Below are 16,777 nucleotides of genomic sequence, written 5' to 3' on the forward strand. Positions count from 1 at the left end.
ATTTTACATATTTATTTATTAATGAAGGAGACAGAATCAGAGCATCACTCTTACATACACAATGCCAAGGATTGAATTCAGGGCTTTATACTTGTAAGGACACCACTGTGGTCAGTGCACCACATAATGGGCCACTCAGTAAAGTATTTTAAGATTAGAAGATGCAGATGGTGTTTAAGATCATACCATCAAATATACAAAAAAAAACTATGAATATTATATAGTTAGATAAGCTAAACACATTTTATAGAAAATATTTAAAGCAGCATTTATTTATTATAATTACCAAAATACTGTTTTTTTCAGATTTTATTTATTTATTTATTTTAAATTTTATTTATTTATTTTCCCTTTCACTACCCTTGTTGTCTTTTTATTGTTGTTGTAGTTATTATTGTTGTTGTTATTGATATCGTTGTTGTTAGATAGGACAGAAAGAAACTACAACAATAAAACAACAAGGGCAACAAAAGGGAATAAATAAATAAATAAATATTTTTTTAAAAGCTGCTCTATAAAAATAAACTTCAAAACAAGGAGGAAAGTACAGTGTTCTCACTTGAGATCCTTTTATAAAATAAATGGAGTAATCCACTTGTAGAAAGGTAAATTGACTATGAGTTTATATATCTTAATATTAATATCTTCAGGATCATGGTCCAGGAGTGCTGTTTCTGATTGCACACCAAAACAAGAACACTTTAGGTAAATATACACACTTCAAAACTGAACTCTTCACTTACCTATGTGCAGAAGAAATCCATGACAATGACTATGCTCTCTGCTTCTATTACTTTTCTCTTTGGGGGGAGTGTGTGTGGAGGGGAGGTGTGTGGGTTGTGGTGGTGGTGATGGTGGTGGTGGCAGTGGTGGTGGTGGTGCCAGGAATGCTAGTTATCTGAATGAGAAGATTTTTGTACAAGGCATCAGTTCATTAAAGAAAAGAATCAGAGAAAATAATTATTACAAAATTTTGTAGCCTTTAGCATGGGGGAGTGCATATGCAGATAAAAAACAAAATCTGCCAACATAATCTGATTTCATTTTTTACAACATTTTGCTTCTTTTATCATGTATTTTTTTCCAGTTGCACATTATAATCTCAACCTTTTGGATTTGGATGAATAGTATTCTCCAGTCATTTATCTAATTCTCTGCATTTTTTTTCTGCCTCCAGGGTTATCACTGGGGCTCTGTAGCTGCATTACAAATTGTTTCTGGCATCCATCTTTATTGCATTATTGTTGTTTTTATTGTTGTTGTTGTTGGATAGGACGAGAGAAATCGAGAGAGGAGGGGAAGACAGAGAGGAGGAGAGAAAGATAGACACCTGCAGACCTGCTTCACCTCTTGGGAGGGGACCCCCTGAAGGTGGAGAACTGGGGCTTGAGTCCGGATCTTTATGCTGGTCCTTGAACTTCAGGCCATGTTCCCTTAACCCAGTACGCTACTGCCCGGACCCCTGCATTCTTGGTTGTTTTTTTTTTTTTTTAATTTCCTTTATAAGACTTCTTAGATATAACTGCCTCCAAATAGTTCAGAGAGTTGTGTTCAATTCTTCATCTCTGGCACTGCAATACTTAAGTTATTTCCTATGCCACTCTCATTCCCAGTTCACATTGCAGGTAAAAGTGGTCAGACATACACCCACAATGCTGTCAGTGATTTATAGTCTCTAATTGGCTAGCCCTTGGAAAAGCAATGTAGATGATGGGGTTAGAGTTTATCAGTATGTACCTGCCTGGTGACTTTTTTTTACAGAAAAAAAAATCTTTTAAAGACGTAAAAACTCTAAAAATGAGTCTATGAGATTATTGAGTCAGGAACTAAAAGTTCTTGTCTCTGCCACTAGAGTACTAAAGTTCCTCTCTCGTGTTTATTCTGTGGGTAGGAGGTTAGATTACTCACTTCCAGTCAGTAAAGCAAGAAGAGGCACTTAAGAGAAACTATCTTGTTCACTGACTAGGGTATCTCACTCTTCACAGCATCATTTGGTTAAAAATAACCAAACAGTAAATTCAATTTACCTCTATCAAAGCTATCAGAAGTAGATCCTACCTGCACATAGGGAAAGAAATTAATCAATGGGACTGTAAATTTAAAAAAAAAAAAAACATTGTCTCACCATGTCAGTGGGACTGATTTCTTCTGTATTTGATGGCAGTGGTTTATTAAACATAATTCAGAGTGCTACAATTTATTGAAATTTGCTGTATTTAACAGTCACAATGAATAAGCACGCAACCCCTGCTCAGTGTGCTTTATGAACGCAAAGCACAGGTGCTTGGCTGTTGAGTTCATTATTCTAACTTCTGGGCTGACTTCTGACCATGTTCCTGTCATTTAAAGTACAAGTGCTCTTATGGAGAAGGCATGCCAAAACTCCACTTTTCTCTGTTTAGAAAACAATTCTGCATAGCATATTTTATAAATAGTTTAGAATGGTTACCAATATGCAGCAAATGCTGTTCTTTGTGTGTTAACAATTTTTCTAATACAAGCTCAGAACTGCGCCAGATCAACACACCAAATGCTCTACCAACTGCTGAAAAGAAGTGATGCTGTCTCATTCTGAATCACTTAGTTTGGAATTCTAGTTCTAACTGTATCTTTAAAGTAATATTTCAGGTATACTGTCGCTACGTTTTTCTGATCCAAGAGTCATTGATTGTGATCTAGTGAAAAATCATGGAAATTATAGGACAAAATGACACATTTTCTACTGATATACATTATCCTAATGAGTGAAAACTGTCTTGTCATTTTCATTCTGTGTTCGATTTTCTTCATGTGCAATATGAAAAATATAATACTGTTCTCCTTACCTTAACAAAATGTTTATCAGTTTAACCAGTTTAATGTCAAATTATAAATAATTTTATAGGCAAAATCATTGGATAAATGACTAATAGAAAATGAACATGATCAAAATGATCTAATCATTTGTCAAGAAGCTCTGAATCTATTGATGTGATAATAGACAAAGTTGATCTTGTTGTCAAGGCATATCAGTATGTTTATACACACTGAAGACAAATAATTGGATTGTGTTGTGGAAAAGATACAAATTGCAACTGAACAGAAGATATTAGGGTTATGATGGAAGCATTTTTTTCCTAAAGAAGGTCTACTCTAGACTCAAAGCACAGCATTAAATTCTAAACCTCTAGGTAAGATACTAGTAAATGGAAAATTTTATCCTGTGTTTTTTTATTAGTGGTTTAATATTTATTTACAGAATTATGAGATACCAGGGATATAATTCCATACCATTCCCACCACCAGAGTTCTATATCTCCATTCCTTCTTTTGGAAACTGTTAGCAGTTCTCCCAAAATCATGGTTATAGGTAAACTATTATTTCTATAACTATTTATATTTGTAAATATTTGCCCCCCTTTTTTCTATGGTATTGCTTTCCCTTCCTTTTTATATTTATTTATTTCCCCTTTTAAAAAAATTATTACCTTTATTTTATTTTCTGGATAGAGGCAGGGAAGGGATGATAGAGAAGGAGAGACAGAGAGACACCTGCAACATTGCTTCACTGCTTGCAAAGCATTCCCCCTGCAGGTGTGGCCTGGGGGCTCGAACCTGGGTCCTTGTGCACTGTAACATGTACACTCAACCACTGTTGGTATGTTCCCCTCCCCCAGACCTCTGAGAAGAATTTGTTTGCCCCTTGCTAGTTTCGCGCCCCTCTTTCTCCCCACCCCCTATGCTAAGGACGTCCAGAGTCCCAGCAGCAGCAGCGGAGGGAGAATGATAGAAAAAAGCACATGGTGTGGTGATTTGCCCGTTTGTGAGTAAAGATATACAGCTTCTCAGCCCAGCTGTGTGTCCTCGAGTCTGTCTCTTCCACCGCGACGCTAGCCTGGCCTGCTGGAGCCCCCAAAATTTAACAACAAATGGCGCCCACGTGGACTGGACCTGCGCATCTCTCAGATAAGTGAAGACAATTTGGCTACCTATGCACTATGGCCTTCTCTTCTGCTTGTGAAGAGATCTCCAAAGGCCTCTGCCCTTTCTTCATGAGACTGTTTCGCTGTTTCTGGAACATTTATCTCTGGACCACTCTGTGGTTTCTGTCCAACGCCAGCCCGCAGGAGCCGGCTTTCCGCCGCGTGGCGCAGGGCATTGAGAGCCGGCTCCCTCCACGCTGCTTGGCCAACATGGCAGGGCCATGGGGCAGGGCCAAGGCAGCCTATTCTGGCCGCCACCCTGGGGCACCTTGGCCAAGCCTTCTGCATGGCTGGCCCGCCCGCTCTTGTGCTATGAAGTCTGGACAGATCCCGGTCCCCCGGAGACCGCAGGCTCCCTGCTGAAACTGGGCCCACTGGCCAAGATCCCCAGCTCGGGTCTGAAGGCAGACAAGCTAGAATACGCAGAGATTCGTGCAGAGATCCCAATCTGCAATTCCTAGAAGTGAAGCTACCCAAGAGGCCACCGCTGGACAATGCACTCCCAGAACGGCTAAGACAGTATAGATCTAAATTCATGTTTAAAATGATGTGTCTTCGTAACAAAAGTTTCTCTCCTTGTATATTGAAGACCATGTGTATGTGTGTGTTTAAAGTTTGGTAACATTAACTTTAAGGTTAAAAGTGTAACTTTAAGGCTAAATTCTTACCAGGCAAAGTTAAATGAAAAAGGTTTTCAACGTAATTCTCATAAAGATAAAATTAACTTACATTTAAATTCTGAGGTAAAAATTAGTTAACAATCAATATATTTTAACTAAGTTGGTCTACACAAGACCTGCGCACATCTAGGGTGTGTCTCCATCTTGAATGGGTGTAAAAAAAGGTTAAAAAGACGTTTTTGATATGCATGTCTCAAATTCCTTCTCAATTAGAAACATTAGATTGTGCTATGGTTATGCTAATAACAAGTTTTGTTTCATAGTAAGTAAATTGCAGCTGTCAAGTTCTCTACAAAAAAGAAGTTGTTCTAAACAAAACCTGCGCACACCTAGGGTGTGTCTCCATCTTAAATGGGTGTAACAAAAGGTCAAATAGACTTGTTGATATGTAAAACTCTCGATTACCTTCCCTATTAGAAATGGTAGATTACACAATGGCTATGCTAATGATACTCATGCCTGAAGTTTTCTTTCCATGATTCTCATATTTACCTTTTCACATTCTATTGTTTAAACTTTAACCAACCTTAAAATCATTCTAAAAAAGACTTCTAATTGTAATAGTTATCAATTGTGATAAACTTCTAACCTGCTATAAATTTGTTTCATAGTAAGTAAATTGCAGCTGTCAAGTTCTCTACAGAAAAGCAGAATTCCAGCAGCTGACCTTCCTCATACAACGTTCCACCCCCTGGCATTCTTCCGTGGACATTTGCTTTGGACTGGCATTTCTATCGGACTCAACTGGTACACCTCTTGGACACTTTGCAGTTTCCCCTTATGCTGCTGGGTTTCTCAAAGACTGACTGCAGCCATGCCTTGGGACTCTAGGCCCTTCCCCGCCCCCATGCTAAAAAAATGCCTGTCTAGGCAAGTACGCCCCCCAGAGGCAGGAAATGCTTTTTTTAAGCTGATAAAGTTTTGCCCACAGAGGCAAAAAATGGCCCCCTCAGGCCTTCCCTTGGCAGCACACTGATTCTTGTTACTTGCTTACATGTTTCTCCATGTTTGTGCCAGTTTCTCTTTTGAAAATGCCTGTACGATATAGGTTTCTGTTCACCCCACACCCCTGATACTGTGGTCATTTAGTTAAAAACAGAAGGGGGAATTGTTGGTATTTTTCCTTTCCCCTGACCTCTGAGAAGAATTTGTTTGCCCCTTGCTAGTTTCACACCCCTCTTTCTCCCCGCCCCCTATGCTAAGGACGGGCAGAGTCCCAGCAGCAGCAGCAGAGAGAGGATGATAGAAAAAAGCACATGGTGTGGTTATTTGCCCATTCGTGAATAAAGATATACAGCTTCTCAGCCCAGCCGTGTGTCCTCGAGTCTGTCTCTACCACCATGACGCTAGCCTGGCCTGCTGGAGCCCCCGAAACTTAACAACACACCACCTGGCCCCTATTTTACCTTTTTGTTGCCCTTTATGTTTTTATTGTTGTAGTTATTATTGTTGTTGCCACTGGTGTCGTTGCTAGATAGGACAGAGATAAATGGAAAGAGGAGGAGAAGACAGAGATGGGGAAAGATAGACACCTGCAGACCTGCTTCACTGCCTGTAAAGGACTCCCTTGCAGGTAGGGGGGTTGGGGTCAAACCAAGACCCTTATCATGTGCGCTTAACCTGCTGAGCTACCACCCAACTCTTTTTTAAGTCACGCCTAGATGTATTACTACTTCTGAATACCCTTCCTTTTTTCCTCTTCACTCTCCAGGTCCTGACAGAATTGGAGTTCAGAGCTTTCTAGCCATCTTCCACTTACATTTGTCCCCCTCTGGGAGAATGTACTAAATTCCTTATGGGGTGCAGAAGATGGGAGTTCTGGCTTCTGTAATCGCTTCTATACTGGACATAGACATTGTCAAATTAATCCATACTTCCAGCCTGTTTCTATCTTTCCCTAATGGGGTAGGGCTTTGGACAGGTAAGGCTTAAGGGCACACTGGTAAAGTCACCTGTGTCCCAGGAAGTCAAAAAGTCCTGTGCTTTGAAAAATGTGTGCGCTTTATTTTCATAGCCCTTGGATACTACTTTGTTTACTCTATGGAAAATAATTTTCCTTTTTTAAATATGATATTTATGGAGTACCTACTATGTGGCAGCCTGCATACTAAATGCTTTCACTTATTCCATTTAGTCTGAATGAACAATAAGACATGTTTACAAGTGAAAAGACATGGAGAAATGTGTATAATTGTGTCTTTTCAAAGATGCAATGGGGCAGTAATACATTTGAATTCTGAACTAATCAATCACCTTAGAGCACAAGGAGAATTTTGATTAGTCTCATGTTTAGAATTCTCTTTTAAAATTTGCAACTTTTACTACATATTGGAATTCCAAATATCATGCTGTTCTTCCTACCTTTGTTCTTCTGCACTGATAGTTTTTAAAACGAAAGCCCTAATCTGTATTATATAGGATCATTAATTTCTGCATTTTACACTTGAGCAACAGCACTCTGATTATCTGCTGCAATGAAAAGTAAGCAGCCCTGCTTTTGCAGACTTAATTACCTACTGCAGGGCCTTTCTTTTACACATTGCCACAAACAGTCTGGAAATGGGGTCAAAAGCATGATTAGAAACCAAATTAGCCACTGAATCCAGAAAACAAACATAGAAACAGATCCAATGAGCCATTCTGATACAAAAATCAGTATTTTGTCATACCTGGGCTTATCAACAAAGAATTTCCTAATTTCATGTTCCCCACAAGAACAAAGCCACATAGTACAGACTGTCCAGTGAATTTTATTTCAGAGAAAATGAAGTAAACTCAATAATAAGTGACTGATCAATATACTGGAAGACTGACGGCAGTAGGTAAGAGTATCTTTTCAGTAATTTTGTTTACTTTATAGGTTATACAAATGCTATAGAAATATCTACATAGTTTTTAAAAAATCAATTACCAGGTTGGTTTACAAACTATCTGAAAATAATTTGAAAAAAATCAGTGTGTCCTTTTGCCAAGAATTCCATTAATATCCATTAAGCCACTTTATGAAATATTTCAAAGTCATTTTAATTATATGGGAAATTCTACCCATAGAGTCTCTAGGTTCCAAACACAACAGTGAAGGGCAAAAAGAATGTACTGGTATTTTCTAGCTATGTATGAAAGATGTCTCATAGACTAAAGTTTTGCTTTTCAGAGGACTTAATGGACAGTAAAACAATTTTGTAAAATAAATGAAATGCTGATCGATTTATATTAACAAGGTTAATAGTGTTTACTTACAATATTGATAACTATAGTAATTTGATGATCTAGTATAAAAGATTGTGGACCAAGGCAACTGCTGCTTGGAAATATGCATAGAAGACAACACAGAACCAAAATGATAAAATATTTAAAGAACCTATAGGGAAATGACTCAATTAAAAAAGCATAGTTATCATTAAGAAATCATTCAGGGAGTCAGGCTGTAACGCAGTGGGTTATGCGCAGGTGGCGCAAAGCACAAGGACAGGCATAAGGATCCTGGTTCGAACCCCGGCTCCCCACCTGCAGGGGAGTCGCTTCACAGGCGGTGAAGCAGGTCTGCAGGTGTCTATATTTCTCTCCTCCTCTCTGTCTTCCCCTCCTCTCTCCATTTCTCTCTGTCCTATCCAATGACAACAACAATAATAACTACAACAATAAAACAACAAGGGCAACAAAAGGGAATAAATAAATAAAAATAAATATTTAAAAAAAAAAGAAATCATTCAGTTACATTTGGATTTTGCTTACTCGAATACATTGCACACAATGAAATGCAATTAGGGCTTGTACTATTACATATAATTCTACCATATATAGAATAAATAGCTTGACAAGATTCATTGGTAAACAGTCTCGACAAAATCATCTGACTACATTTAAGAACTATTACATATGTATCTCAGATGGTTTCATTTTTGTAATGGAGAGGTATGAGTTCTTATGCCACGTATGTGTTCATAAAAACATTTCTACAAATCCCCATTCATTGAAAGAAAGGAGAGAAATGCTCAAAGCATAGCAATTTTTATCTGAATTTGTTTCCATTTTATTTGAATTTTTGTCTATTCTCTTTAACCTAGTCACAACCAAAGAAGGAAGAGCTTATATCTTATAATGAAGACACTACATTTCCTTAACCAAAGGGAAGGCTTGAACAATTATTTAGTGACTGTATGGGGAATATTCTCAATAGACGAAATGAACTAGTCACACGTATTTTCCTTTAATCAAAGTGCTTTCATTCTTTTTCTTTTGGATGTGTTTATAGATTAAGGGATGATTCTTTCAGTCTGCATTGTCCAGTAATTTGATGGATACCTCCATTTGTGACTGCAGCCTTGACTAAAGTGAGGACTGAAAGACCACTGAATTAGTTTTGAAACAACCTTAGAGATGGCCTACTATTTCCTGACTTTTCAGAGCATATCAGTAAAATGTAATATCCAGATATTATTGAACTGAGGACATTTTTCAAGGAGAAAATGATTTCATTGTTACTAGCTCATTTTTCTAGAGCTATTTTCTCTCATCATGGGACCATTGTCCAGTGAGTATAATTTTAGAGCAAAAGAGCTTTGCAGTCTATCCATGTTGAACACAACTCTGCTTCCTGACTATTTGTATTTTCAGGAATTCTCTCACAAGAATTCAACCAGTCGATAAATATTTATGTTTTCTGCGGCAATCTGTGGTTGCACAATATAAAAGAACTAACAAACCTCAAAAAACTTACAGTCCAGTGGAAAAAAAATTTTTTTAAAAATAACAAAACACTCTCTAAAGGTACGGCACCTTAACAAGGCAAAGAACGTTTCGATCCAAGTATATATGAGTTAGATCGCTCTTTATTCACACAAAGCATGGGACCTTACACAAGTCACAGTTTTTTGACACCCATTCCTTTTAACCTATAAAATAAAACATAACTGTTCAATTCAAAGAGACTTTGTGAATACTAGGTATACTGCATGTCATCTGGGAGATAATTTCTTAGTACAGCACACATCACAGAATGGACAAAACCACAGGTTCAAACTGTGAGAGCACCACAGTACCAGTGGATCTCCACAGATGGTAAAGCAGTGTTGTGAAAATCTGGAAATTTATGGATCAATATTATTGAAAATATCATAAATATGTTAAATGCATAACAAAGAAAGTAGACTAAAGTATTACTGTAACAGAGTGAGGTAATAGACAATTAGACTTATATATGAAATAAGTTATTACTTCTGGTCCCTACTTTTCACCGTATACACAAATTAATTTCTGTTGTATTATAGATCTACATTTGAAAGTCAAAACACTAAAGCTACTTGATGTCTCATATAGTACTATAAGCAGGATAAGGGAAATATCATTAGGTGTAACATTCTTCATAAAAGGATAACTTGATCAATTGTATTAAATAGAAATAAAGAATGTCTATTTTTCAAAAGCACAAAGTAGAGGATATTCTCACAGATACATGAATTTCATGATCAAGATATAAAAAGGATCACTTTCAAACTATTAATAAATACATTAGAGTAATATGCAAAAGCCTTACATTGACTATTCACAAAAGAGACTTCCCAGTGACTAATTAGTATATGAAAATCTTTCAAGTACACTGGTCACTAGGAAAACACAAATTAAAACAATGAGCTATCACTACATACCCACCCAAACAGCGTAAAGATGAAAGCAAACGGTGAAGATGTAGAGAAATTGCTGTGTTTATATACTGGTAGTAAGAATATGAACGAATGCAATAACATCAAGGAGTTTTTTTTAAATTATCTATTAAACTTTAATTTGTACATACTTTAGAAATCAATGAATTCAAATTTTGTTATCAATATAACAAAAATGTATGGAAATATTTACCAATAGACATCCACATAGTTATTCTTAGCAGCACAGAAAACTGTAAACAGTCAAATTCCCCTCAATCCTAGACTAGATGAATAAATTATAGCCTATTCAGAGATAGAATAGGACAAAGTATGGAATGGATGAGCTGCTGACATATGCGTGGTTGGCTTCACAAACATAATATTGAATGGAGGAAACCATGCAAAAAATACCATAGATAGATGATCAGTTTTATAATATCAAAAACAAAAACAAACCATTGTATCCAAAGAAGAAACTAGTGCTCAAAGTCAAGGAAAGAAAGGATTAGGAAGAATAATAGAAAAAAATTAAATAAAGCTAAGATTAGTGTCCATCTACCTAAGACTAGTAAATTCATAATTCATAGAATTGAGTAAAATATTCAGAAGTTAGACAGGCTCAACATTGTTCTGGATATGCCTATGAAACTAGAAAAAGCAAGCCTCATAAAAGAAAACTATCTCACAGTAATATAACTATACCACCAAAGAAAAATCAAGAAAATGTAAAACAGATGCAAAAATACCAATGGTGTAAAATTCAAAATATCTGACATTCAGTTAAAGATTATCAAGAATGTAAAAAAGTAGAAAAGCATGGCCAATAATAAGGAAACCAATGAATCAAAACTGCTCCAAAATTGACACAGATGGTCAAGTTAGCAGTTCCATTAAAAGGTATTATATGCATTCCATATGTTCAAAAAGCTATGAAGGAAAATGATCTATATGAAAAAAAATTTAAAGAAAATGTTCAGGTATGAAAACTGCAATATATCAAATCTAGAATTTCAGATATGCAAACCCTATGTAGTTATTGAACAACTTCCTAGGTCACTTTAAGAGCCTAGATAGATTTTATTTCTTGATTTTATGTTTTAACATGTGCAGTTTTCAACTTATTAAGTATACTTAGACAAAGTAGTTAAAAAATTACTAAGAGTTTAGAAGATGGGTAGAAAAGTAAAACAGTATAAAAGATGTATGACAATCCTGTAAAAAGTAAATTGAGTTGACTGGACAGTAGTACAGCAGATTAAGCACACATGGTGTGAAGCGCAAGGACCTGTGTCAAGATCCCAGTTCGAACCCCCGCCCCCCAACTGCAGGGGTCGCTTCACTAGCAGGTGCTATATCCCTACCCCCCAGCCCTTCTGTCTTTCTCAATTTCTCTCTGTCCTATTCAACAATAACAACCTAAACAGTGGCTACAATAACAATCACAGCAACAACAAGGACAACAAAATAGGAAAAATGGCCACAGGAGCAGTGGATTCCTAATGTAGGCACTGAGCCCAAGAAATAACCCTGGAGGGAAAAAAAATGTAAATTGAAAATAAAAGGTGAACACTTTAATCTAAAATAAAATCACACAAAACCTTTAGTTATTATTATCATCATTTTGTCATAACAGGGTTTCATCACTCTGGTTCAGCTTTTCCAGATGAAAAAGAAAGACTGGAGAGGGAGAGGGAGAGGGAGAGGGAGAGGGAGAGGGAGAGGGAGAGGGAGAGGGAGAGGGAGAGGGAGAGGGAGAGGGAGAGGGAGAGGGAGAGGGAGAGGGAGAGGGAGAGGGAGAGGGAGACTGAAAGACAGTACAGGACTGATTTCCCTAGTATAATTGAGGTGGAAACCAAATCTGGGCTAAATACATGGAAAAGTAAGTGCAATATGAAAGGAAGTTATTTTACCAGTCCTGTTTGGGTTTGAATAGAGGAACATGGAGGAAGAAGGACTGGAACCTTGCTCAGCTCTGATATGTGAGGTTGAAGCTGGGTTACCTGTGTGACAAAACAGGCACTCACTCTCAGGTGAGCAATCTTGCTGTCCTCAACCATTTAATTTCCAAAGAGGTATTTCAAAGCCAATATCCCATGAATTTTAATACCAAAGAGGTATTTCAAAGCCAATATCCCATGAATTTTAATATAATAAATGAATTATATGAGGTTAGAAGGTTACTTTAGAGATTTAAAATACATAATCCACAATAAAATATAGCATTCATAAAGCAATGTGTGTCGGATAATTACATTAAGTAATTGACATGCGGCATCCTGGGCCGGCAGGGGGTGGGGGGGGGTGGGATGGGACACAATCTTTTGGTGATGGGAATGATGTTTATGTACACACCTATTAAATTGTAGTTATATAAATCACTAATTAATATTAGAGGGGGGAAATTGATTGTATGTCTAACAAAGGGACTTTTCAAAGTTAACCCAATTACCAAATAATGTGATGATAACAGTAACTATCCATTGTCTTCTTGAACCCTAAGACAGCAGGAACCTCACATTTCCACTAAAGAGCCTAAACTTCCCCCAGTCCTGGGACCCTATTGTAGGGCCCACTTTCCTGTATGCTTCTCCCAAATTTGTAACTTTTATAAGGTTCATTGAGGAATATTTTGTAACCATAATGTTAACAGTCCTTAAACTCAATGAAAAAGTACTGTTGATTTACCCTTTTTGTTTGACAAACTTCACATAATCAAAATTTTGTTTTATATTTTTGCTTTATTTTATTTTTCTTATATTTGATAAGACAGAGAAACTGAGAGGGGAGGGTGAGGTATAGAAGGATACAGGGAGACACCCCTAGCTTTGCTTCACTGCTTGTGAAGCTTCCCCCTGTAGGTACGCACAAGATACTTAAGCTTGAGTCCTCGAACATCAACCAAGAGCACATCTACCCAGTCCCCATAATAAAAAAATGTAATAGACATGGGAAGTCAGCAGTAGCGCAGCGGGCTAAGCACACATGGCACAAAGCGCAAGGACCTGCATAAGGATCCTAGTTCGAGGCCCCGGCTCCCCACCTGCGGGGGAGCCGCTTCACAGGTGGTGAAGCAGGTCTGCAGGTGTCTGTCTTTCTCTCCCCCTCTCTGTCTTCCCCTCCTCTCTCCATTTCTCTCTGTCCTATCCAAAAACAACAACAATAATAACTACAACAATAAAACAACAAGGGAAACAAAAGTGAAAATAAATAAATATTTTTAAAAATTGAAAAGATGTAATAGACATTATAAAAAAAAAAAGAATAAAGACTCCATAGACTGAGAGAAAACATGGACAACTCACATATCTAGTAAAAGTCTAGAAGAACCAAGTTCAAGCCCCTAGCCCTCAACTCCAGGGATAAGGCAAGAAGCTTTCTTGCCTTCTGCTTCTGTTCTGTTTCTGCTTCTATAAAAATAAATAGATAAATAAATAAACAAACAAACAAATACAGACTAAGAGAGAGAGGTGCTGCACTCTTAAGAGCAGTGGAGACATCCTGCAGTCATGGAGTTCCATAAAAAGAAAGGGGGGGAGGGAGTAAGGAAGGAAGGGAAGGAAAGCAAGCAAGCAAGAAGGAAGCAGGAAGCAGGAAGGAAGGAAGGAAGGAAGGAAGGAAGGAAGGAAGGAAGGAAGGAAGGAAGGAAAGAAGGAAGGAAGGAAGGAAGGAAGGAAGGAAGGAAGGAAGGAAGGAAGGAAGGAAGGAAGGAAGGGAAGGAGGGAGGGAGGGAGGAAGGAAGGAAGGAAGGAAGGGCATTAGGCGGTAGCGCAGAGGGTTTAGCTCACGTGGCGCAAAGCGCAAGGACCAGCAAAAGGATCCTGGTTAGCGAGGCTCCCCACCTGCAAGAGTCCCTTCACAGGCAGTGAAGCAGGTCTGCAGGTTTCTTTTTCTCCCCCTCTCTGTCTCCCCCTCCTCTCTCCATTTCTCTCTGTCTTATCCAACAACGATGACATCAATAGCAACAACAATAATAACTACAACAAAAAAACAAGGGCATCCAAAAGGGAAAATAAATAAATATTTTAAAAAATTAGAAAGAAAGATAGAAAGTAAGAAAGGAGGAGAAAAAGGAGAAAAAGAGGAGAAAAGAATCAACAAATAAGAGGAGTCAGGTGGTGGCACAGCTGATTAAGCGCACATGGGGTGAAGTGCAAGGACCAGTGTAAGGGCCCGGTTCAAGCAGAGGCTCCCCACCTGCAGGGGAGTTCCTTCACAGGAGGTGAAGCAGATCTGCAGGTGTCTTTTTTTCCCCCTCTCTGTCTTCCCCTCCTTTCTCTATTTCTCTTTGTCCTATGTAACAACGATGATATCAGTAACAACAACAGTAATAACCACAACAACAATAAAAAACAAGTGCAACAAAAGAGAAAATAAATAAAATGTTTAAAAAAATTAAAAAACAAAAATAAGACAGCAAAGGATCTAAAGAAAATATAGATAATACCCTGAGTGGGGGAGATAGCATAGTGGTCATACAAACCAGCTCTCATGCCTGAGGCTCCCAAGTCCCATGCAGAATCAACCACAAAGCTGAGCAGTGCTATGGCAAAAAAAAAAAAAAAAAATCTACATAAGAAAATAAAGATAACAGAAAAAAAGGAAAAGAAAGATAATACCCAAGAAAAATAAAACTTATAAAATATTTTTATAATTCAGACTTAAAATGTCATCTATAGAATTTAGATTTATTTTTTTTTCATTTGTCAAGTTTCTTGAAGAGAAATGGGGGAATAAATGCAGATAACGGTAAGAGTATGAAAAATCAAAGAGCACTCAATAGAAACAAATCAAATGATGGAGATAATTAGAGCATCATTTTTGTTGGTCATTGTGTGAAAGAGCAAACAAGATAATAAAATATCAAATAACTAGCAGAGAAAATGTCTCAGAACTCTACTACATAACTTCTCATTGAGTTTGCTAGTTGTTCCAAACATACACATTTGTGTTTGCCAACACATAGCCATTCAATATAATCAAATTAAATTATGAAAAACCTTCAAAGTTGAGGTGGGGCAGCAGCTCATTCTAAAAATGCATAAATAGGGTTATTATTATTTTTAATTACAACACTATTTGAAAAGCAGGGAATGAGACCATCACAGTTCTAGAAGAAATTTTTGTTTTGCTGTGCTCTGGATTCAAGCAAAGTACAAAATATGACAAGAGACCAATTAAACATATTAGATGGATACTTTCTAAAATATGTGTTAGTTACACAAACTCTCAGGTGCCTACAATAGTATAAACTAAACATTAAAAGAAGAAAACAAGGAAAAGACAGATACCAGATCCAGGCAAAAAGAGAGCCTTAATAAGACATAATGGTAGAAGTATTCAAATGAATATTGAGCAGATTAGACAGTTTATCCTGAAGAAAAAGAGGACAGAAACCTCTGGCAGGGGTGAGATTATGAATGATATTATTTTGAACTAAACTAGATTTTTGTGATCAATACTATGATATTCAGAATGATGAAGATGAATATCAAACAAAGCTTAAAGAGTGGAAATTGATTGGCTCTAAAGTATGAGTGAAGAAAAGTGTAGAAATAAGATACTGTATTTTTTACAACAATACTTCTAATAATTTATGTTTAAAATAGTGATGTGTGTTGCATTCACACACTCACCAAAAAATTAATAAATAATGTCAAATTTCACGTAGGCTAATGGCATCTATGTTCCATTAGTGGAAGAAATGTTAATGTGGAAATGCCAAAGACTTAGCACTGTACTAGGGAGAACTTAAGCTTGTCTAAACCATGTCCTTGTTTTACTCTTCAGTCACCATAAGGCTGTGTGAAGTGAGCACATAGTTCCAATATACATGAGTCTTTATTTACATGGAACCATATAAATAAGACTGCCTATACAGTTGTTTTTGTTAATTTATAATTAGAAATTGATTTTTTTTTTAATTATTATTAAAATTGCATCCCAGGAAGGTTTTTCCTTCTCCCATGTAAACATTTTTATAAATTTGATTTGGAAATAAATTCCATGAAGAATTTACTGTTCTTGGAAGACATCTCTAGAAGAATCTTGCCTTATTGCAATTACCACTATAATAGCTTTCCTTAAGGAATATGCATATAGTCCTTTGTGAAAATAGTATACTTAGAAGTGCAGTGACGTGTGAAAATCAATTAAAAACACAACTAAAGTTTTAGGATTTTGTTTAATTTATTTTTTCTATTAGATTGGGGGTCCAGGTCAGATCTTATTTTACCCTATCAATTCATCCATTAGGAATTATAATTACCTTTTTTATAGTTTTAATTACTTTTACCAATAATCTGTATAATATTCAAGATGGTTTAAATTGTATTATCCAAAAGAAAGTGTTTAATTCAGAATGGTTAGTCTGTACAGTTGATAAGTGCATTGTTTTCTCTACAGGGAAATGGCATTTGCTCAGGATAAAGAGTTTTAGTATAATCAACAGAGTGAATTCATCTTATAAAATATAAAAATGCACGAAAAAGCC

The 16,777-nt window shown here is 36.8% G+C and overlaps 1 long non-coding RNA gene across 1 annotated transcript in view; it reads right to left on the reverse strand.

The window, feature by feature from the left end:
• LOC132541155 (uncharacterized) overlaps nucleotides 1-16,777 on the reverse strand; it is a 701,393-nt gene that overhangs the window by 590,700 nt on the left and 93,916 nt on the right. Inside the window, exon 2 of the long non-coding RNA XR_009552327.1 lies at nucleotides 5,048-5,309. This is a non-coding gene — a long non-coding RNA (uncharacterized LOC132541155). The remainder of the gene's footprint in view (nucleotides 1-5,047; nucleotides 5,310-16,777) is intronic.

This window comes from Erinaceus europaeus, chromosome 1, assembly GCF_950295315.1.
Source record: "Erinaceus europaeus chromosome 1, mEriEur2.1, whole genome shotgun sequence".
NCBI classification, from domain to species: domain Eukaryota; kingdom Metazoa; phylum Chordata; class Mammalia; order Eulipotyphla; family Erinaceidae; genus Erinaceus; species Erinaceus europaeus.